The 25,127-nt window shown below is 42.0% G+C and overlaps 1 protein-coding gene across 1 annotated transcript in view; it reads left to right on the plus strand.

Annotated features, from left to right (window-relative positions):
- LOC147692212 (leucine-rich repeat and fibronectin type III domain-containing protein 1-like protein) overlaps nt 1-25,127 on the plus strand; it is a 2,508,250-nt gene that overhangs the window by 1,153,155 nt on the left and 1,329,968 nt on the right. Inside the window, exon 5 of the mRNA XM_086938487.1 lies at nt 10,614-10,773. The gene's annotated coding sequence lies outside the window, so the exon portion shown is untranslated. The remainder of the gene's footprint in view (nt 1-10,613; nt 10,774-25,127) is intronic.

Genomic DNA, 25,127 nt, shown 5'->3' on the forward strand with positions numbered 1-25,127 from the left:
AAAATCCATAACAAGTCATCACATTAACATCTATATAATTATCCATTGAATATAAATGACAATGCGCCAAGACATCTTGCTGCCAATTAATGTTTATAGTTATTAGGTTTACTTAAAATATTGAAAAATAATCTGGTACTGTCAGATAAATGTCAACCTTTAACAAAGCCTGTTTGTTCACGCCCTATCAGATTGAGTAACAATGTTTCAAGTTGTAGCACAAGTTGTGTTAAACTGTTTTAATCCAAATTGACTAAAGAAATAGGTATTTGATTTTTACATAATTTAAGTTCTTTTCCCTCTATTGGACCTTAGGGGTTCATTATGATGGTGGGCGGACATCAGTCCGCCCGCCATCAAAGTGGTGATGGGATCGCCCGCTAGACGTGTGGTGGTCCCACCAGCCCAATTAGGATGCGCCCGCCATACTGGGGGGTACATCCTGGCTTTTTACCATTGTGGATGGTGCTGCTGGCTCCAGCACAGTCCGCAATGATAAAAGAGAATGCACATTATTTTCCTGCGCCACGTGGCAGGCACCACACGGTGACTGTCATTTGGTGCAGGGAACTGCAAGGGGTACCATGGGTACCCCCCAGTGCACCCCCCACCCACTCCCCAGAAGGGGCCCACAACGGGCCCCCAAAGCCAATCTCCGCCAGCCGATGCCGCCATGAAAAGGCCTATAAATCACCCACATCCTAATATGGCGGACGGTGCCTGCTAGGCACCGCCGCCATATTAGTGGCGCAGCTCCGCACGGCAGGCAATTATAACAATGGCCACAGGCGGAAAAGCGGCGGACGGACTTTGCATCCGCCACGATACCCACAGCCACCCTAAAATGGTGGTTGGTAATTTTCATCACAATGGTGTAACGATTGCCTCTGTCGGCCCGGCATGGTGATTGTTACGCAATTGTAATGAGCCCCTGAATATATTCGGGCATCTTGCAATGTCCCCTATAATAGAATCTGAAGATGTGACTACTTCAGGAGTGGACAGTTTAGAGAATTACGATTTGAATTCATCTGTAATTTCAGAATCTTTGAGAAAGGAAATATTATTGTATCTTAAAATTGACTCAATATTGAGTAATGTAAGCTTTTTATAAATGAAGGAGATGAGATATTAGCTAGCCAAAGCTTTAAGTGTCCAATAAAATGTGAGGGAAAATATTAGGCGTTTTGTTAAAAAGGAAAAAGATTGTGGATAAACGATTCAAAACTAAGAGTAAACTAAGTATCTAAAAATAGAAAATTATTAAATCTCCATCTTTTATTTGCTTTAGAAACCGGAAGTAAATCCAATTCCATAATAACTGGTGTATGATTCGAAATTAAGATAGAACCAGTCTCTGAGTTCAAAAGTTATGAAGATAAAGGTGTAGAAATAAATAACTGATTCTAACTTGGAATGTGAAAAGTGGACTGGGGAAAATAAGTTTTATTCTCTCCATGTCTGGGTACAGAGTCTCCAAGTATCTACTAGAGATTGTTGATTAATTTTAGATTGAAACTGTTTGTAAATAATGAAAGGAATAAAAGGAACAGTTGGTAAATTGGTCCATTACCAGATCACAAACCCCTCCTAGAAATAAGTAATCCTCTGTGAGAGACAATAATATATGAACAATGTTGCACCAAAGGTTTTTGTCAGGTTGTGTAGGTGCATATATGTTAAATATCAAAAAGGGGATTTTGTTTATGATCAATCTTACTAGAGGCCATTGTCCATCCACACCACAATTTTGAGATTTTAATTGGCTAGTCAGAGATTTTTTTTACAAAGAACCGTCACACAATTACTGGGGGAGTAAAGTACTTGGTCTACCCAAGTTAGAGCAAGTTTATTAACCTCAGTTTGAACTACACATGTTTCCTGTAACAAAGCCACATCGGTTTCCAGCCTAGCCAGATGTGATAAAACTTGCTGAAGTTTAATAGGTTAAATCAACCCCCTAACATTCCATGAAGTTACTCATAAAGACAAAAACCTGTATCTTTAAACTTGATATAAATATTATAAGATATACAAAAATATAAGGAAAATGTTGTTAGTGATAATTAATAACAGAGTTGTATATAATAAAATGAGATAGAAAATAAAGCAAAGGAATAGAAAAGAGAAGAGAAACGAAAGGAGAAAAGTAAATGAACAGGTAAGAAAGAATTAGAACACTGTAATAAATAATAACATTTATAACATACCTAGAGCACAGACAAAAACATCTGGGGTGGTGAAACAACATGAGGAAGACGACACACTAGGCTTCGGACACAACAGAGTGGAAGTCAATATACACAAACGGTATAGCTCCTTTTCAGCAGGTTAAGGTATCATATGTAAATGGAAAATATAAAACAAATAATGTCAGCATCAAAACAATATATGATATTTAAAGACCTTAAGCAGAAGCAAAATTGTCACAATCATTACTTGCAACTGTCAATTAATTTCTATAAAAGCCATGGATCTTAATATGTGGTGGTTTTGTTCTCGTAGGCTACCTTAAATAAGCACGGATAAAATGAGCCAAAACATGCTTTAAGGGATCTGAGAGAAGAACGCATCTCCAGAATTGCCTTACACCTATCAGCAGCAGCTTTGGCTTAATCTTGTGTAAAAGATAAGTTAGATCCCAGCAATGAAGCACAAACTTTACTCTTAGATGCATTAGGAATCATTACAAGTCAGTGTATTCCAGAAAAGTATGGTGGCCCCTCTGGGTTTCAGAGAGGTTGCCACAAGTTTAGGAGCATGGCCCAGACAGTGAGCTTTTTGAATATTAAAAGATGTCGCTTCTAGCTTGCCAAGAACTTTTGAAAAAAGTTTTAGAAAATGAGATAGGATATGATCTTTTCTCTAATCCATAAATCCAAAGATTATTTCTTTGGTGTCTATATCAGTTCTTCGGCGCATTTTGTTAGTTGACATACCTCTGATTGCAATAATGCATGTTGACTTGGAGCATCATGTAGAATTTCAATTTTTGTTCTTTTCTTTAACCTTATTGTCAATCAAAGACCATTTTTCATCCAAGATTTCCAGGCAATGTTTAGTTTCTTCCACATATAGTTTCAGAGCACAGATTTCCTTCAAGATCTTTTCCATGTTAATAGGCAAGGAAGACTTAACTGGAGAAGTAGACTCTTTTTTAACTCTTCTAATCAAGGAAAGAGTAGAGATGCCATTTGTTTAGAAGTAGATTTTTAGAAGAGCTTGTCACCAAAGGAGGAGCCATCCATGAGTTAGATGCTTCTACAAAATCACATTCGCATGGAAAAAGTAAGTGATCACAGAATAAGCCTGGGTGGATTGACAGAAGCAAGTAGGGTTACCAACAGTGATGATTTTGTAAAGGTAAATGTTCCCCTTTTCAGGGATAACATCTGTCCAATATTTGAAACTGTAATTCCCTCTGTGGAGTGAGTAAAGCATTTTCTAATAATTTACTCGCTAGAACAGGGAAGGGAGGAGGACATTAGCTCACTGGGTGAGGGGACCAACCCATTACATGTTTCGAGGTAACCAGAGTGGTGATGGATGTAGCAGTGTGCAAGATGATATATACTGCTGTGGAATCCTCCTATGTGGAGATGGAAGGCGTAGCATAGTTCAATTGGTCGATGGTTGATGGCTCCGGAGAGAAGACTGATGGAGCAAGATGACTCCTTGCTCTGCACCTGAAACTTCTCAAACACACCTTCCTGTCTTATCATTTAACCAATGGAAGAAGGCTCACATTGTTTCCATTTTTTCCTTACTACATTTTCTATCCCTGCTGTTCCCCTATGTCACGGTTTGTAGCTTTCTATTGCTCCTTTCTTATCCCTTCTTTGCTTTTTCTCTGTTGTGGGTGGTCAGTGTCTGCTGAAGATAAATAATCTCTGGTTCTCAAAAATTAGCGCTTGCACTGACCACCTGCACATATGAAGTACTTCTAAGAACTGTCCAAAAGTACTGGGGATTTTCAGTTGACTCTCAAAAGAAGAGGAATAAGCTGAAATCCAGAACATGCATATCGATATCAATTACACTAAAGTTTAAGCAAATACAGGGGCATATTATCAAGAATGGCGTTACAATTATCACCGCTTTAGCTGCAGGAAACTGCCGCTAAAGCGGCGATAATGGGCTTGATAATATGCTCTTGAGAATTCCCATTGAAGCCCATATTCACATCAGAACATGGGCTTCTATGGGAATTCACAAGGGCATATTATCAAGCCCATTATCTCTGCTTTAGCGGCAATTTCCTGCCGCCAAAATGGCGACCATTTTAAATCTGTTTCTAGATAATATGCCACACAGTATTTTGTTTAGAATAACATAAAATTAGTAATATAACAGCCATTGAAGAAGCTAAAAAGAGAAGCACAGGTCACAGCTGCTAAGTTATGCAAGAACGTTTACATATTGTTTCAAACTATGCACAGTGCATAACGGCCTCACCATATGAAGCTCAACATTCAGAAACCAACCAGAAATATGTCCCTGTATGCGCTTGGCTAAATAGATTCTTTCCTGAGATCCAGTGTTGACACACTTAGTCATGCCCAGACGTGGGTCCCGTGCTCACTAAGCCACTGGAGAAAACATGCTTGGCAGTTTGGGCTGGACTGTTCCCATGAGGCACAGGGTCAAGACTGAACTTGCATATGGCCATGTCTGAACTGGGGTGGCTTCGTGAGGAAAATAACAATGGATTAAACTCAGATCTGTGACTGGGGGTGAATGTTTTGCCATTGTGCAACATTCCGTCCATCAACTTGTGTGTTTTGCTGTACACTTAGTCATGCCACACTTCCTGTCTCCAAGGCCTCATACTTTACACTAGTGCTTGGTTTTAAAAGAAAAGTATGGGGTGCAAAGTCTTTTTTGGCGCCCACCACCAGCACTTTCTTAATGCCAGTGTTACCCATTACTAAGGCTGCTTAACGATTCCACTTCATGCCTCTTTCTCTACATCCTGTCTCTTGATCTCACTTTTCCGGGTTATATTCCATCCCTACTTTCTCCCAATGGCATTGTTTTTATGCCTTTCTCTTGCTCCTTAATTCTCCCCTTTCTTTCTCTCTCTCGCTCTAGATCAAATACTGATAATACAAGTTAAGTCCTGGTGTCCAAAACAAGTGCCACAGCCACCCACCTGCAAACACCGGCACAAAGTTCTGCAACACCATTTACCAGCTAGCAGAGCTATAGAATAATACTAACCATTGGCCAGTGCATTCAATAACAGCAATGTAGCCTTCCAGATATGAAGTTAACAAAGAGCATGCTGGGTCGCACATTTAGTTGCCATCTTATGGTATACATGTGACCTACCCGCAAAAGGCAAAATGCAACTAAGAATACGGACTGAACACATAAATAACCCATAACTCTTGCATTTTGAATTACATGAGATCTGCTATCTGCTCATCTAGTAAAATAACCATAATAGGTGTAAGACCATAATTTCAAAACAATATACATCTTTCCATATCTCTATTTCATCACATGTGGTATGGCTTTGCATTTAAATCAATTTTCTATAATGCTGACCAGGTAAACAATTGAAAAAGCAAGCTCTGTGATTCTTTTTGAATATATGTTGAATATATGTTTTACTACAATTGATGAGGTGGTCAACTGGTCAAACGCCATTCATCTATCCGGAATCGCTGAAGGAGGACCCTTTTTTCGAGCAGCAGCACACCTATCGAAACGTGCCTGTATCACTTTTACCGCGTGCATCTAGACCGGCATTTACCGCATCCCTCGATTCGCGCAAAAGCTACAAAGAGCTTTTCTAAGAATTGCATCACGGCATCCTCTAAAAAGGAGATACAAGCACGTAAGTGCCTGCACCAGTTTGACCACGCGCCTTTTAACCAACATACACTGCGTCCCGTTGATTCGCTCCAAAGCTATAAAGAGCCTTTTCTAGGAACTGCATCCTGCACCCTTTGAAAAGGAGACACAAGTACGTAAGTGAAATGGACCAGTAATGTAGTATATCGTTCAAAACACCTGGCTGCCATATGAGTAAACGCATCCTGAGATCCCCTTTCTTCCTCTTTTAAAGAATAATCAAGTAATAAGTGAAAGAAAGAGAAAAAAAGAAGGCCGCTTTAAATACTATCTCAACAGTTAAAATAATAGACTGCAAGAAGCAAACAAAACGAAAGCGCCTTACTCCATCTACACTGAACTACTTTGACCAAAAAGATTTCTTTAGAGAGAGTGGCTGACTATCTACTAGTCCTGATGAAGACAAAAGACTTTGTCGAAACGCGTTGACACACAGCCCTAATCTTCACAAAAAGGAAAACAAAAGATCCTTTTTTTATGTATCATGATGTGCTTCTAATGTAAATTTAAATAATAGCCACATGTTTTTTATGTATTTTATGTAAAGAGTGTATTTTCTATTAAATTTCAATCATTTTTGATATCATTCCAGTCCATTGCATTACTTTTTATTCAGTACACATTTATGTTTTTATTTTGACTATTTAGCCAGCTTTTGTGTTTGAAGTCTGCCTGGGTATTTGCTATTACAAAAAATTGTTATCCCTGACCCAGGAGTCATATCCATATCAGGGGGTCCTTGTTATTTACAACAACTGGTGTTTCATGACTTAAAACTGATTTTTTTCAAGTATAAAAGTACAAACAAGAAGCTGCATATACCATATCTTCATTCATTATTTCAATGTTACCGCATGCCACTAAGTCATCACCTTGTAACTAGGCCCAGCACTGCTCACACTTGGAAGAGATGCATGCACCTAGCTGCAGACCTGAGCACACACCTCTCTTTCTACAGTCACTCTCACACTCTGCAAGGAAGGTTACCACTGTAAATAACATGATTTACGCAACTTCTGAAGACCAAAGGGCCTGTCAACCTGTACAGATGTGCAAACCCATCCATTTGCCCTTTATCCCAGAAAGCTCCACTGTCAGTTTGCTTTAGGTAACAATGTCTGGGACTGCAGAGCAGACCCCTGGTGGGTGGACCTGGTCATTTGTATGTAGACAGTAGCCACTGCACTGCAAACAGGGGCGGAGGCATTCCCCGAATCCTCAATGTGGAGGTAGTCTGTCCTCTAGCCTGAATTGTCTGGAAACCTTTAAGTCTTGAGGATAAGCTCACTCAGATTGGCAGAGGGTCAATGCTCAACTGCCTGAACTCGGATTGTAATTTGGAGCTTCCATAAAGAATGCTGAACACTTTGGAGGCAGATCTGCAAGGACACTGCAGCCATTTCATCCGGGCTACAGACAAGCCTACAGGGCCCAGCTGAAGGTTTTCTGGCACGCGTTGCTATTGCTGACATTCCCTGAAAGCCCCAGCAAGTGCATGAAGCCCAGAGAAGTGCACACAGTGCTTGAAGCCTTCTCTACCTCCCCATAGGGACCAGAGGAGGCTTGTCCATGAATTCTGCATAAGTGCAGAGGAGATCAGTGGTCACTTATGCGAGAGACCACACTTCCTCTCTGCATTACTTTTTATTTTATTTATGTCCCTTATTTGACCCTGCTTTTCTTGTGGTGGTCAAGTACCCTCTTGGCTTGCCTTCCTTCTGGGGTCTACCAAACAAAGCTCTTTGTTTCTACAGTCTTGCATTCATTTCTGTGAGTGTGACAGAGGCCTATCCCCAGCTTCATCAAGTTTGCTCCCCTTCTATTTAGTAATTAACCTGGAGGCTCTAGACAACTATGTATCTAGATATACTCATTTTGAGAGACCAGTGCCGTCTAAACTAAAGCCAGGAGTCAGCCTTACCTTCCTGCTGGCTGAAAACTCACTTCCTGCAATTCAAGACACTGCTGTCATTTTATTCTTTTGCAGGTTACAAAGTACTTTAATTGTCTACAACAATTGATTTTTCATTGTTGTAGTTTTTTGTCGATCACCAGTACTGTAAGCAAGGAACATTACCAATTAAAATCCTTTGGGTTTTAGGACTGTAATCCTCCATTTTGTCCTGTATTGATTACTTTTTCTCGTGATTACAATCATTAATTGTTTGTAACATTACGAGTGACCTGGGGAGATTGTGAAATGCTTCACATCTGATAATATCCGAGTTCCCAGAGTTCAGAAATTATTACAATTTCACACAATAAGATGCACCTATTCAAGTTTTTGAAGAATAACATGCAGATTTTAGTGCAGTTTGAGATACTGTGCTTTTCATTGCAGGATTTCAGGGGTCATTTTGTGATTGAGAACCACTTAACTGTATATTGCATGGGGCCATATTTTTACTACTATATTGATTGCTACGCTAGTTGTGAATTTTGCATGCCCTTTCTGTCATATGAGTTATTTGTACAGCAAATATATTTACATATATTTTTGAGTTATTATTAAAGTATTGTGCGCAAATTTTTGACATCTTTATTTCACCTTTGATAAATGTGACTTACTTGATCAAGACTGTCACCTCCATTGTCCTAGGCCTTGCCTACCCGTCAACTCCAGCTGGGGCGTTATGAAGTAAGGCGAATATTCCATCACAGACGAGTACTTGGTTCCCAGGCTACTAGAGGCCATAAGCATTCTCAATTTTGGAGAGTTTGTTGACCCCTTTGGGTGCTTGATATGGAGAAAAGACCTGGGGCCATATTACACTAAGTGAACCATGGGCGCAAGGGCATTTACGCCAGCTTTGCGCATCCCCGGGGCACTTGGATATTACAGAGGGGCAGCAGTAGTGCCTGCGGCACCTTCTGTAGTACTAAAAGCCCTGGCGCACATACAGCGCCAGCGCTTTCTCAAGAGTGCATTCCCTCATTTGCATGGAGGTGTCCCCCATACAAATGAGGGAATCCCTTTGCCTCTACAACCGTGCGATTTTATAGACGCTGGGACAGAAGCAAAGAAGCCCTCAAGAAGCGCACTAAAAGTGCGCCACCTAAAATGTGGTACACTGTCAGAGTGCCACCTGGTAGCAGCCCTCTAGAGGGGCGGAAGGTGGTCCCCCAGACATGCCCTTGCAGGTGGGTGCACCTGCCAGAAAGGATATCTCTAATCCTCTTTAAAAGTGCAGGAAGGTTGCCGCCTGCACAGTGAAACATAGGGTTTCAAAGCTGCTCCGTATTTTACTTGAATACGCTGCCACCAGAGCAGCACGAGTTCGCAGCTGTCCTGGGGGCAGTGCAGTCTGTGTAATAGGGTGCACTTTCTCTGTTTGCGGCTGATGCACCTGTTTTAAGTTGTGCCCAGGGCTCGAGTCGGGGTACCACGCGGGTGGACGGCGTCCCCCCACTTATTTTACCGGGGGGACACCGTCCCCCCTGCCAAACAGCTGGACATCACTCTTTGGCCTCTCTGGGACGAGGAGCTCAACACCTTTCGTGACGTCACTTCCTGTTGTGACGTCACTTCCGGTGACAGCGTCCCCCCACTTCTTTTTTAATGACTTGTGCCCTGGTTGTGCCAGGCCATAAACAGTGAAAGTGCGCCCTAATGAATAATAGGGCCCCTGGAGGTAAAAGTGTGACACAACTTTCAAATTACGAGTAAATCTTAACATGATCACACTTTCCCTGCACTATAGCACAGAAGATGTCACCATTGCATTACCTTATTCTGGAAGGGAAACTAGTTTCTCCCTTCTGGTAATGTACTGGCCCCTTTAAGGCGGGATGCAGTGTAGGTACTGGCCCATCTACTTTCTGAATCACGCCCAATTATTAATAGGAACAGTTTTTAAAAATGCAAACATAACACAGATAAGCGTGGTCCTATTCTGAAACTAGATATGTTTTGAATATCATCTTTTCATTCAAACCATTTGAGGACCGATTTAAGTGCTATATATATTTTTTTAACCCCATGAATAGCTTATGGCAATATGCTTAATAGTTTTTCTGACTGAGCAGATTTTTATTACTTGGACATAGTATTTTATTGGCAGGTATGAAAGTTGCCAAAGCATAGCTGTTGCTGAACAAAACATTTCTCCTAAAATGAACTCCGAGATCTTCAAATATGTTTGTTTTGGCAAGCCGTACAAAGGGTGAATTGACACAGTCAGTTTGGAATTTGTTCAAAAACTCAATTTTTCTTGTGATGAAAGGGAGATTCTCGGTGTAGTTTACCTGGAATAAAATGCTAAGAGCTGACGAATGGATTTATTGGAGTATCACAGAACAGTGTGAAATCGAGCCAGAACCTGTCTTTTCTCGTGTTCCCGAGCGACAATGTGGCAAATAAAATCACTATCAGGCATGTCTAGGAATTTGGCCAGAAGGTTAATTGTGTTGTAGTTGAAGAGTTCTAAATCTAGTGTGGCACATATCATAAATAAATTTACAATAACATGCTTCAACTTGATAAAGTTACTTGATACACCTGCTTTTCTTTTCCTACAATCTTCCTTCCCGGTTATAAACACCGAAAAGCACGCTGGTCTTGTGTTTTGTAATGGCCGCCGCTCGGGCTGTTTCGATTAATGCCCCCACACACGTTGGTTGCACGTGCTAGGATGCTTTAATGTGGCAGTTCAATCTTTCGCTGTAGTGAGCTCTGTTACTGTCTGTCACCCTCAATGATCCTGACAAAGCACAGTTCCAGGGGAAAAAAACTCAAGTTTCCTCTTTTTTTTCAGGATGGACGGCTACTGTTGGCTATACTGGACGCTGAGCTGTCAGTCCGAACAGGGAGCCCATTACTGGACCGACTCCATATCCAAATGAACCGCTAATGAAAAGCCATCGGGCTCCAGAAAAGCGACAGAGGGCGGAGCACGCGCGTCCATCAGCTTGAAGGTCAGATTAAAACAAGAGTACCGCCCGGGCCTCTCCCGCTCCATTCCTTTCTTGTTGTTTTTCCAGTTAGGGTGATTGCAGCAAAGTAATAGGCAATGTGTCAACTGTTTAATCAGCCATATGCGCTCTAAACAGCATTACCGAGTTGCAATCCCGCTTTGTCGAAAGTTAATTTTACCAGTGCGTCACCACAGCGAGGCTTACATTCAATGTTTAACAGTACTGTGTCTCTGGCCCTGTTCGATCGACGGTTATGTCTGTAAAAATAACAAAGGTATGTAGTTATATTATGGTATTAATGTCGTCCACTAGTTCAATTGCAAAAGGTACATGAAGAGCTTGAATAAAAAATTTAGATTTTTTATGTGGTAGAGATCTATATGCAAAGGAGATATATCTCGAATGCTTGTTGTGTGAATTGATATTTTGCTTGTTTTTGTGTATATTTTATCAAATTAGGATATTGTAAAAATATTTTATGTGAATCTTTCTTATTATGGATTAATATGAAATATGCATTTCATGAATGTAGTGAAACATAATTTTATAATACATTCTTTTTAATATACATAGAGGAAACAGAACTGTGTATGTATTTTAGATTTACATACTTCCTGGTTTATCTTTAGTTCAGTGCACTCTGTTTGATCATAGTTTGACCAAGTAATATATAGCAGAAAAGGCATGCTTCTGTTTTTTTTAGTTTTCGTTTGCACTCCCGAATACAGCCACGATGACTCTCAAGACCTTAACGAGAAATAAAGAAAATGTATATCTAAAGGGAAGATACTTTTCTAAACAAAATTTAGGACACAATATTTTTGTCTGACAATTTATTATTTAGGATATTATGATGTTTAAAATGTTTTTTTTCGGATGCAAAGGCCCATATCTAGTTATTTGTTGCTGTACTGTTTTTTATGGATCTTTGCATCAGAAATAAACATTTTAAACGACAAACAATATTCAGATGTGCAACCACACACACTTTAGAAGCGTCACAGCACTTATAAAACAAGATACTGTATAATAAGGCAGGCAAACTGAACCAGGCTTTCCCCATGGAAAGTTGTTTGCCCGTACTGGCATATGATGTATGTCAGGATGGCACAGTTTTATATTATTACTTCAAAAGGGTGGTCATTTTGTTGATGATTTTCAGCACAATATGTTTATGCCTGGCGACATTTCAGCTGATATTCTGCTACCAGGGTTCTCCAGATTCCCCAGACTCCCCCCCACATACAAACAAAAAAAGTTTATGATTTTTGTCAACCCCTTCTGTCTCTAGCACCAAAAATTACCATTCTCTACTCCTGAAAAAAATAGGATTTGGCTCTTTTCCCCTACAAAGCAGGACACGGCCCTCTGATATCCCCTACTCTCCAGGAAGTTTGTAATCTCAGCTCCTACCATAAGATGTCTAAAAAGCCATATATTCAGAGCTGTCACCGAGCCACGTTTCATGGCGATGGGCCCCTCAGCCACAGGTGGATCCTTTGGGGATCATGAGGACCTACTGCCTTGATACATGAGACACTACAACCGAATAGAATGGCTTCTACGCTTTCATCCTAAATGACAATTCACTTTTAGGATCCAGATTACATTTACCTTCCAGACTTCGTTCAACCATTCATTGTAAAGGAAACTCCTTATGAAGTGCCCATTAAGACTTCAGAAGGGATGCATTACTGTGCGTGCATTATGTGTTAGAGTTTGGTTTACAGCAGCAGCAGCATGTTCGTACAGGTTGAGGGCCCATGACCCCCACCTTTTTTCCAGGCAAGAGAGTGTCCGTCAGACTGAACAAACGTCAGCTGGACAGGCACTCTTCTGGTTTAGGTCAAGCATCTAGGAGCTAGACATGCGCTAAAAGTGCAACCTCCTGGCAGGCTGAGCTGAACATTGCCAGATCGGGGATTTCACAGCCATAGGGGTGTGACCTCCTCAGCCTGGCAAAAGTGCTCCAAGGCCCTCCCCCTCGTGACAAAGAGAAGCGTCATCTATTGCCTCAGACCTGGGCTGTTCGTTTTAAGCCCTGAAGTGCCCTGGGCCGAGTGTCAATCAGTGACACCTCATCACAGAATTGGGTGGTGTCTGCAGTCTCACTGACCCAATCCCACTCTGTGACAAGATTTGGAATGCTGCCTTCCCACATCAGCCAATGAGGGAAGGCAGCAGTCCCAATCCTCCTGGGATCTCCGAGGCTTCGGACAGCTTCCTTCCGTCATTGGCTGCCCTAAGGCTGATCTCGTGTTACAGCAAGCTGCAAGCATACTTCCATTACGTAAGAACAGAATTAGGCATTAATATTGACAATGAGATTTAGGAATAGTTGTTTTCCACAATCTATCAACCTCTGCCTGCCACAGATTGCATCAATGGGAGCCACGGTTCAAAATTAATAATCCTTCACAGTCTTCTATCTTGTCACACTGACTGGTAGAAAAATGGGTGTCATGTGGTCATTGCAAAAGATCCATGCCCACTACACTATGCAATGTACACATTTGATGAATGATTGTGAAAACAAAGACATTACCTTGGTGACCAACCTCACCTACAGAACTCGGGAATGATGCTATTTTAAACTGACTCTAAGCCACTGCATGTCACCTGGTAGGAGAGGGTGGCACACTTGTCATTACCAAATAATGTTATTTTCCATTATAAAAGTCTGCTTGCTCATTAGTTAGGGACAAGTGGACATTTTTGTGGCCTTATCATGACTGTCGTTTGTTACATCCCCAGGCATAACTCACTCTTAGCTTCTAGCCAAGGTGTTCCACCTTTGGAAAGGGGTCAGACATGAGCTCACTACTGTTATTTGCCTTGCAGTAGTGCTCACACATTCTTAGGATAGCTCTAATCACTTTTCAGCAGCTGTCAGTAATTGACGTTGTTCTAGCCAGCAGAATGCATGACCAGAAAGCCCTGCAGTTAAACAAATCTTTCTGGTAAAAGAGCTTCACAATATCAGAGACTGCCAACAGTCTCATGCAAGCTTTGGGATTACCCTCCAACCGCAAGCTGCTGCATAGCGTCTTGCAGGTTTTGAAATTCCTCTCCAACCCACAAGCTTGCTAACTTACCTGTACAATGTGATACTAACTGGATGAATGAGCTGGTCTAGCTGTCTCAATCGAAAGGTCTATTTCCCTGGACTAATGTCCCACCTAGACCCAAGCAAAGTGACATGCTGCATGATCACATTTACTATGCAAGGGTAAATGGCTGACTGGCTTTGTTGCTACAGCTCTGGGATTGGTGACAGTGGCAGATGCTTCAGACTTGTGAGGTACTCCTCCCCCTACCAGACCTCATGTCAAAGTCCACAGGCCCCTCCACCCATGCCCTCTGTCCGTTTTGATATTGACCCTGTTTGGACCTCACACACAATCCCACCTGCATAGTCATTCATGTTTTCCTTGTTGAATGATGGACCATCTAGTACACAACTGAACTCCAACCCCCACCATGCTTGAAAGCAAAGTCTTTTTTGTCCCAACTTCTATTCACTCCTGTTTGCCTAATCACCTACTCCCACCCATAATGGACCTTTTGCTTGCATTAATCTCTTGCATAGCTGTCACCCTTTTCTCCAAGCCCAATGCTAATAATGTTAGTGCTTCCTCCTGTCCCAAAGGGAAAAAGAGTTATTAAACAGAAATAGAATGATGACTCCATGTCTATGACCATCCTTTGGTGAAATTAGGAGAAGTGTAGGAGAACACTGTCATCCCGATGAGAGTGTAAGGTTCTCAAGCTAATCCTTTCTCAATCCTGAAAAAGTCAGAGGAGTTTTAATCTAAGAAACAATTCAACAGCAGGATTTTACAGTTATCGGTCAATTGCAAGTAATTATATTATTTGACGAAGATCTGGTCAGATTTGTGAAACTGAGTCCTAATGCAATATCAAGGAGCTCTAAGAGCACACTACTCCCCCTTTTGTAGGGAGCATGATGTACACACCTATTCCAAAGACTGGTGCAGGATGTCTTGTTGATCTCCATCAAATTTGCATTTAAGTAGGTGATAGACCAAAAGATCAACATACTGACCTCAGCAATACATTAATCAATTACACCTTAAGTGGCCATTCTACATGAGGGCATTCCAGTGCTATACAAAGAGGTAACGTTTAAATGATATCCCATTTACAATGGGGTTTCCTGCAGGTCATGTCCTTGAATATTATGGAGAGGAATAGGATCTAGGAGCGATTTGTGGATATAAGAGCACAGACAAATGCAAGTCTAACTACCCATTTTGTTCTGATAAATCCCTTGGCTTACGACCCTTTGACCTTTGACAATAAGGATGTAATGACGGTTTCACTAACTATATGCAAGAAGGCCTGATTACAGTCTCATGGAGTGCCACATGCCTTAAGCGCTGCTTAGAAGCAATCAACACTGTTTGGTTTTTCCACAAATTTTGATCATTGCATTGCAAGAAAATGTGTTGGCTAGACCCATAATCATGACTTTGTATGTCTTGTGCTATGAAGGGACAAATAGGTCATTCTCTAGCCTGTCTATGTTTAGCCGTTTCATAAAAAAATGAGGGTTAAGAAAGCACAGGTAATTTATCTTTCCAGCCAAGTTATAGCAGTCCACACTTTCCCCAGACAGTCCAGGGAATCTTTTGCAATACATATTTATTTTCTGTCAGGAAACAAATCTGAAAAGGGATGGATCAACTGGGCCAGACAGTAGATGCATTTGCCATAAATTATTGTGAAGTTGCTGTAGTTGTCAATGGGAATTTCAACTCAAAGGTGTCATGAACAGTGCCTTTGGATTGTTTGATTAATTTATATATTGAAGAATGGAACATCCCAAACTCAGAGAATGGAGGTTCTAAATTGGATAATAGTTGGGATATCTACATTGAATGATATTATCCAAGCCTTACAAAATATAATTTGTTTTAAAAATAGAATGATAAATGGCAGCATTGGGAGAGATTTTGCAAGGCACCTGGATAGTGAGAGATAGTTCTCTATTATGTTCACTAGGATGAACCATTTAGGTAAGTTTGCAAATTTTCCAAGTTTTGAGAATTTAGCTCAATCTAAATTGATTACATTACACAATGTATGTTTTAAAACGCTTAGACTAAACACAAAAAACATACAATTCTGATATCATGACAGAATGGCTTCACTGTATGTCCAAAACATTCTAACATGTATGGGGAGACTAATTAACTCTACGAAAGCCAGATTGGTGGGGCCTAAGACAGGGAAAGCCTGCTTACTGAATATAAATGAACAATTATTACTGTATATTGCTATCACAGATGTTAACTAAAAGGACTTTAATGTAGGGGATAAAAATGGTTTGTTGAGGACTTAGGGATAAGAAGAAAGCATCAAAAAGCAAATAAGAGCCATTAGAGAGAAGTAAGGTTATCACAAAGAGGTAAATGACAAGAAATAAGATAAGGTTGAAAGAGCCTGATTCAAAATAGAAAACACTCATTATGCACTCTGCTGGGAAAAGATGCTGGCGCTGATTAAAAATGATGATAGTCTTTGATGGCACTACCATAAATAAAGATACTAACAAAATGATTTCTATCCCACGTCTAAAATGGAAACAGCTCTAAGATGATGTTCAGAGGAAATAGTGTCAGATTGATTTATTCAATTTATATTGTATGTTTCTAAAAAAACTTGAGAGGGCGTAAAAATTCACTTTTATTCACCATTGTGGATATTGCATCCAATTTGCAAAGTTGCTGTTATAAAGGGAGAAGTGCCTGATGCTTGAATGGGCTCTCGATTTATGTCATCTACAAACTGTTCAAAAGAAAAATACAACAAACCTACAGGCATGTCTATGTGTTAAATCCTGCTAGTGAGGCACTTGCTATGAAATTTAGGGGCATATTATCAAGAACGGCATTAAAATTATCGCTGCTTTAACGGCAGGAAACTGCCGCTAAAGCGGCGATAATGGGCTTGATAATATGCCCTTGCAAATCCCTATAGAAGCCCATATTCTGGTGTGAACATGGGCTTCTATGGGAATTCACAAGGGAATATTATCAAACCCATTATCGCCGGTTTAGGTGCAGTTTCCTGCCGCTAAAGCAGCGATAATTTTAATGCCGTTCTTGATAATATGCCCTGTAGTCAGTAGTTCCAAGAATTGGAAAAGAATAATTAAATCTTACCTATGCCTCAAATTTTGTGTTACACACTCCACTATTGCTAATAGTTCAGTTCTAACTAACATGGCAAAATTATCAAGTCAAGTCAAAAAAGTCTTTATTGGGATTCTTCATCATAAAAGACATTCTAAAACAGTAATTCATGATCCATACACATAAATATTCATTTTATACAAAAATCTATCTGCGCTGGCATTTAAATATTTAAAACAAACTAAAATGGAATTAAATATACAGACTTAGACATAGTTAAAAACAATCATTTTAAAAAGAATTCAGTATGAATCGAAATCTCTAGTTAGTGCCCCACTAATTCCCTCAATCCCGTAACCATAACGTACGTCAACCTAAGAACCAAGACACAACTTTTTTGTCCGGAGGACCCATGCCCAGCTCAAAAATTTAGCAATACTGATTACAACTATTTTAGAGGTATCATACCTCAGTATTCTACTTGCAACCTGTGCCGAGCTTGTACCCATGAGCCTACACACAGGTTTTAACAAAACATGCCTAGGTTGGTGATACGCATCACAAACAAATAGAAAGTGATCAATGATTTCATTGTAATCTGAGCAAAATACACATTTGTCGCTGCCAACAGGATTCCATCTACTGGTTAACCATCGTAGAGGTAATGAGCCTATTCTGAACTGGTGATACAATTTACGATCAATGGGTTTTGTAATAAGGTCCCAATACTCTTCCAGGTGGGGGTCATCCTTAATGTCAAGGAAGGTAGCTGTCAGAGAACTGCCAAGCTGTAACGAGAACCTCATGGTATTGATCATATCCCAGTATACAATACTAAAGTTCTTTTTGGTGGGGAAAACTGCTGTTTCCGGATTAGCCCATAGCTCCCCCATCCCCATGCTTGTCAATAATAATTTAATTTCAGCCAGCCAGGAGATCTTATAAGAACCACCCAACCTTTTAACTTTCAACAATGCTTGAGCATATAAGGAAAGTTCAGGTGTGATCCACAGACGTCGCCAAAACGCCAGAGGTCTATAATGTGCCACATCCTCTACTGCCTTACAGCCAAGATCAAGAAGCAGGGGAATACGCGGCGAGGATTGGGGTAATCCCACAGCCGACCTCAAAAATGTATTCTGTGCAACAATGATAGGGGATAGGTTGCTAAAGCCCCACAATTCGGCACCATACAGAATTGCAGGCATAATCTCAGAGCCATAGATTTTGATAAGAGGGGCAATTGGTTTGGTGAGAGACTGCCTATGCTCTTTGATCAATGCACCTCCTAATTGAGTGTGTTTTAAGGCTAGCATATCAATTTGGGGCTTCCAACTCAGTTTGTCATTGTAAGTGACTCCCAAATACGTAAATACAGATTTCTGCTTCAAAAGGTCACCACCCATGTAGACCCTTGCTCTAACCGGCCTAGACCCATGGAGCACCATAAACTTGGTTTTACCCACGTTAACCTCCAGCTCATGTTCGCGGCAAAACACCTCAAAACGAGACAGTACTAGTTGTAATCCCTGTCTCGTCTTGGCTATAAGCAGGGTGTTGTCCGCGAACATGAGAAGTGGGACTTTCATGCCAGCAAGCATAGGTGCGTCAGTCGGGTGGTCGGCAAAATATTGGACAACCCCATTAATAAATAGAGAAAATAGGGTGTGAGCCAACACACACCCCTGCCTGACTCCTTTACACACATCAAACCTATCAGTTACCTCCCCAGTTTTGCCCCAGGGAACCTGAGCATAAGTACGTTCATGGAGTTTAACTACTAAGCTACCAAGAGTACTTCCCATAATTTAGCCCTTGGGACAAGATCAAATGCAGATCTTAGATCCACAAATGCTGCAAAAAGTATGCCCCCCTAAAAAATACCTCTTTCCAATACAAAAGCACGAATCAAAGGGACTGATCCAGGGTCCCTATATGAGACCGAAAACCAGCCTGAAGGGGGGTTAAAATGTCTGCTTCGGTCATCCAACACTGTATTCTCCCAAATACTAGGCGTGCAATTATTTTTTGCAACACGTCTATTAGGCTAATGGGCCAATAATTGGCCGGAGCAGAGCAATCACCTTTTTTATAAATCGGAAGGATCTCTGCTCCGAACCAGGAATCAGGAACCGATGCACAACTAGCTGTGGAATTAGCTAATACAGTAATATAAGGGACCCATAAAGCAGGCTCGTGCTTGAATAAGTCTGCAGGGATACAATCGAGCCCTGGGGCTTTGCCACTTGGGATCATTTTCAAGACAGACTCGACCTCACTATGTGCAAATACCAGCGGAGCATCATAGCTAAGGTGCAGAACATCCCTGGCGTTCCCATCCAAGATCTTAAATTGTTTTTCAAAATAGCTTACCCATTGCCGGGGCTCAACATAATTAACAAGTTTCTGTAAGTGCAGGCAATTCCCCCATTTAAGTAGGTGCAAAATTGGATCATATTACGACCATCACATGCCTGAAGCAGCTCCCTTCAGCGATCTTCATCCCACAGTTTCTTTGCAACAAACTGCGCAGCTCTGTAGCTTGCCCTACAACTTTTAATTTGTATCAGGAGATCTGGATTTAATGGCTGCCACAAGGGCTTGTTGGGTCTCCCTACAATTGTTATTCAACCATGAACTCAGCCTCAACACTTTGTCTTTATTACCTGGAAGACATTTGATAAAATACTTGTTGAGTCCCAAAAAAAACTCATGTGGATACCTTACATTTTATCGTTAAGATCCTCTTGCGTTGCACATCCGTTACGTTTTGACATGGTGCCCATGACCATATTCTGAATATCACACTGATTCCTTTAGTTAGTGACTATCTTGGGCCACCTCACCCTTCTTTGATCATTCAGAATAATTACCCTCTCCTGGACTATTGTTGCTTCACTTAGGGGGTGACAACTAAAACTGCTATCATTAATTGACACGATCAAGGGGTTATGGTCACTTTCCGGCCTATTCACTACCACCATGTCGGAAATAACCGGCCGAATCTCCACATTGACTACAATGTAGTCAATATGACTACCAAATCTGCCGTTGTTAAACGTTAATTCTCTCTGCTTATCGGAGAGTGTCCTACCATTAAGCGCCCTCATGCTGTTCTCCAGGCACACTCCCTTCACTTGCAGGGCTGCCCTGGATCATTTCCTTATGAGCTTTAAATCCAACTGTGGAATACCCCATGCTGCATCCTCAGCCTCTGTGAGCTTACCATCATCCAATTCCAGGGGCTCAAAACAGGTGTTGAGATCGCCGGCTATAATCCGATGGCTAGCTACCTCCTCCATGTTAAGTTGACCTTCCAGGATTGAAACTGTTTGCGAGCTCCTACCTCTCGGGAGACCCCTCGCATAAATGTTAAATATGAGCACATTAAGGCCTTTCTGGGATCTAACCCGTATAGCCAGAATATCAGGGCAACTGATTGGGACCACATCCACCCTTAGCCCTTCACATTGACGAATCCAAATGGTCAGACCACCAACTGGCTTTCCCCTTGGGCCCTTAACTGCTGGTTTAAAAAAATGTATATATCCCAGGTGAAAAATTCCTTCCACTGCCCAAGGTTCTTGGAATACCCAAATATCCGTTTTCTCTATAAAAGTTGCCCAGTCTGAAAGGGGTAACTTGGATTCCAAACCTGCAATATTCAATGAAGATAAGGTTGTAAGGCAACTTATAGGACAGAGGCCTACAACCGGGCTAGCCCTGTGGTCAACCCGGATCACTAGGGGGTCCATGTTCTCACCAGCAACACCTACTGTACCCCTGGTGGAAGCCTGGGTCGAACTGCTGCCACCACCCAACTCGTTCCCACCCAACACATTTCCAGCAGGCCGAAAAAAAGATACACCACCACTCAGTCATTGTCCTCCAATGTGGACAATGGCTCAAAATGATTCCTAAACTGGATGGGGTAGTCATACATGATCGAAGCCCTATGGGGGACCCTTGTCTCCTTAAAACTCGGGGTCCTGCCAGGCTTATAGAAAAAACCTAGGGGTAGAATCCTTATCTCATCAGCATAGGGGGGGGGGTGGTAATCAGCCAACTCTAAGATATGTTGGACAAAAGCCGGTGACCTAAAGTTTAATACTACACAATCACCCGTCAGGGTCTTACATGAGTGTCCAATCCATTTAATGCGCCTCACCATTCTAAATTCATTATACAGCTCCTTACTATTGCCTGGTTTGCCCCCCAGATAATGCAGTGCTTTGTTTTTGAGGTTAGACCAATGTTTGCAAGAGCCTTCTGGAAGCTAAAATAATGGTGTACTGGGTACATTCTGGTGGGAGGTGGAGGCTAGGTAGCAGGTCCGCACTTCTTTCTAACCCCTCATCAACCCTCTTCAAATTACCCTCTACCTCCTTCAGCTGCTGCGGATGGTCTCTGCTATCATTGGGTGGATGGGTCCTAACTGGCATTGCCTATCTATGGCCTTGGTGACCCTGACAGTACCTACTTGTGCAGTGGGGATGTTAGCTGGTTGCACATTAACGTCCACCTCTGCACGGTTGCATGAGACAACCCTACAAACCTACAGACTAGGTAGAGAAAGGGAACTTGGCTTACTACAGGATAAACATTTCTCAATAGGAATAAGCCTTTCATCAACCATATCAAGCCTTCTAAAAAGTGGTTCTTTGAGGGCCGCTAAGTGATTCTTAAGTATTAGACAGAGATTATCTAGATTAGGCTGGGCATTATTGTTCACAAATGGTTTCCCCAAAGGGCACTAGCGTCTGAATTCGCTAAGACAAAAACCCCTTTAGAGCTAGTTGCGGCCGCATATGCAGCTTCCTTATTGGTACCACGACCTTTCCTTTTTTTACAGGGTATCACAGACTCTGCCCCCTTAAGAATTTTCCGCCCCCTGGTTATAACCATGGCCATACTCTGAGTACTACTCTGGAGCTGTGATGCCTCAGAAGTCTGGGACTTAGACTGCTCCCCCTGTGAGTCATGGGTAATACAATCACCTAAGTGATTCACTTCAGTGCTTATATAGAGGACAGGTGGCTGGGCGCAAGGTAATGAGCCACCCCTGTTGTAAGCCGGCTCCAGTGAGAGCCTGCGTTCCGTTGGCCTGGATCTCATGGTTCAACACTGATTCAGCTCGGTTTAGCAAATCATCAAGAGTGCCCACCACCCTATCCCCAGCCTTCCTTTTACTCATTGCCCCACTAGTAAGTAAAGGTTACCCTCGAAATCAAAGATATAGACCAACACAATAAAACAACTCTAATAGTCCAAATAAGAAAACAGTCTTACAGTCTTGGCAACAGAAGTAGGGGTTAGAGACGTGGCCCAGCCCGGCCTCTTCTGGTCTCTGATGGGCGCGGACGGGCCCGCCATTGGCCCGGGCTTCGCCCGCGCGCGTCCCTTGCCGCGGGAGGGCTGGGCCGGCTATGAGTGCCTCGGTCGCACTCCTGCGGCGTCACTTCCCTGCGCCTCGCAGGGGCTTCTGGGGCTAGTGGTTCTCCTGACCCCCGCTGTACACAACGCCGTTCCCCTCACGGCTCAAGTTGGTGTCTCCTGGGCTTCCTGGGCTCCCGGTGGATGCAGAGATGCAAGGTAGGCAGGGCTGCGCAAATGGATGTGTCCCGCACCGCGGAAGGGCCGGGCCGGCTATGAGTGCCTCAGTTGCTCTCCTGCGGTGTCACTTCCCTGCGCCTCGCAGGGGCTTCTGGGGCAAGTGGTTCTCCTGCCCCCCGCTGTACACAACGCCATTCCCCTCACGGCTCGAGATGGCGTCTCCTGGGCTTCCTGGGCTCCCGGTGGATGCAGAGGTGCAAGGTAGGCAGGGCTGCGCAAATGGATGTGTCCCCAAAATTATCACTCCTTCTCCCTATTAGGGGTTCCTCAAGTTGTAACAGTTTTCTCATGATATTGATAGGACACACCTTTGGACTAGGATTTAGCGTTTTTATCTAATTTAATTTCTAGGTCCACAGAATGTATTCCAGAAGTTTGCACAGCAATGGCCATTCATTTTTCCAAGAAAAGTGCAGCACAATTCTTGAAAATTCAGCGCAGGATTTTATTGACATAAGCAATATATTATATTGTTGCAAAACAACACTGATCACCTCAAATATAAAGTAAAATAGCACACCCTTTCAATATAAAACATGGGTGTTAAATAGCAAAATAGTGCAAAATAACAACTATGGTTCATTTCTATATTCCATCTTACACATTTTTAGACATTGCTATATTGCACTTTCACATAAAAACCCTCTTATGTTCTGGCCTACATGAACCTGTATCACAATTCTGTAAGGGAATGAGTACATGATCAGCACTGTCTCTGGCCCTTCACAGATTGCATGTCATCCAATAGACTGACCTTAACATTGGTAAAATAGAGTGTGTTGATCTCTATAGGAAAATGTGTTATCTGCCTATAGAGGGATAGCTACAGCATGCTGGGCAAGATGAAAAGCTTTAGGTTTTTATAATGCAGCCCAAAAATTCTAGATTTCATTTTTAGTTCCTAGTTATAGCTTACTCCCCATTTTGCCAGATTTCTGAAATAAGACAATTACTATATTTTTATGTTACACCACATAAGCTGGACAGAAGTCACTGTTGTAAAACCATGCATATTCTCCAGGATGGACCCCACCAGTGCTCATGTGGTTGGTTTCATTGATTTTATTACAGTGCGCTTTATAGGTTGTGCTGGATAATGCTGCCTGGTATGTTAAGACTAAAGAAATACAATTATATTCTCACTGTTGTATGAAGGTTCAATGTCTCAGCCTCTTCAAAACATATGTCCTTTCAACACAGTTTTATTGATATATGAGGTGGTTCACTTCGCCTCCCCTCCGTATGGCTCTCAAGTGATCTCAGATTAATAGAGTAATCTCTCCGGGGATCTAGCGTACACTTAATTGTGCCATATTAAAAAAATCTTTCATAAAACTATTCTTAAAAACTCAGTCATAATTGCGTTCCGTCAAGATGTTCTTGAAAGCTTTCTTATTTAGCATCTTCGCTGACAGGCCTTATTTTTCAATTGCCAAAGCTTACCCAAATGGGAGAACTGTATGAAATAAGTGAAATCCTCTTTCCTGTGATACCGCCACTCTCATTTATTCTGCTGCCAAATGCCTTTTAAAGGCAGGATACACTTTTTTTGAGAGGGTATACTGACTTCCTTAGGGTCTGATTTAAAAAAGGGTGATAAATGAGTATTTAACAAAATGCAACAGATCATTTTTTCATTGCCATTGACGGTACTGTACAGTAGGTATTTGCCTTATTTCTGGATGGATAGAGACACCTCCGTCTGAAACATTCAATCAGCCATGGTGTGGTGGCCAGTGTACCAAAAACAGTGGTGGAGAAGGCTCCTAATTCAGGGTCACAGCTTCGCCATTATGTACGATAGACTATCAAGGGTTGTATGATATATGAAATTGGGTAGTGGGGTGCGAAACCCTACTTGAGCAGCAACCTCCATCCCTGTCAAGGTGGAGTCATGGCAAACCCCACATCAACTTTTGCTTAACCCTGACAGGAATTGAGGTTGCTACTTGAGAAGGCTTTCACTCCCCTCAACCAGAATCCAATTTCCTTCATAAGTGTTCAGCTGTGAGATTAGGAATTGTTTGTGTAGGGCCATACAGTGATTTTGTGTTCCACTAAATTCCCAGATAAATAATTTAATGCCAATTCAAGTTCTTTTAGTTCTACTTGATTGGCTCTTTTACTTTTTCCAAATCCACTCTCACTCTACCGGATTGTCTGTGACCATACCAGCAGAAATGGAATTCAAGCTCATCAACCTGGAGAGCTACACAATGGTTGAGCTCAAGCAGATCTGTAAGGTAAAGGGGCTGCTAACGAAAGGCACCAAGAAGTTGGAGCTTCAGAAAGCTCTGAGGGACTGTGCAGAGGCTCCCTAGTTGCTGACAGCAACCGATGATAAGAATGAGGATGTAAATGTAAATGTATTGCGACTTATATAGCGCACGTATCACCCGAAGGCATCAAGGCACTTGCCTTGGGAACCCGTCCTGGCTTTTTCCCTGTGAGATAACCCCTACTGGGCATCCCCAAGGTGAAAGCCAGGCATCCCGCAGCGGGTGGGCCACCGTAGTGGAGATTAAGCAAGCTATTGCCCAGAGTTGCAGCGTGGGACCCCATGATTAGAGTAGGTACTGAGGC

The sequence above is a fragment of the Lissotriton vulgaris genome, chromosome 9, assembly GCF_964263255.1.
Source record: "Lissotriton vulgaris chromosome 9, aLisVul1.2, whole genome shotgun sequence".
Lineage (NCBI taxonomy): Eukaryota > Metazoa > Chordata > Amphibia > Caudata > Salamandridae > Lissotriton > Lissotriton vulgaris.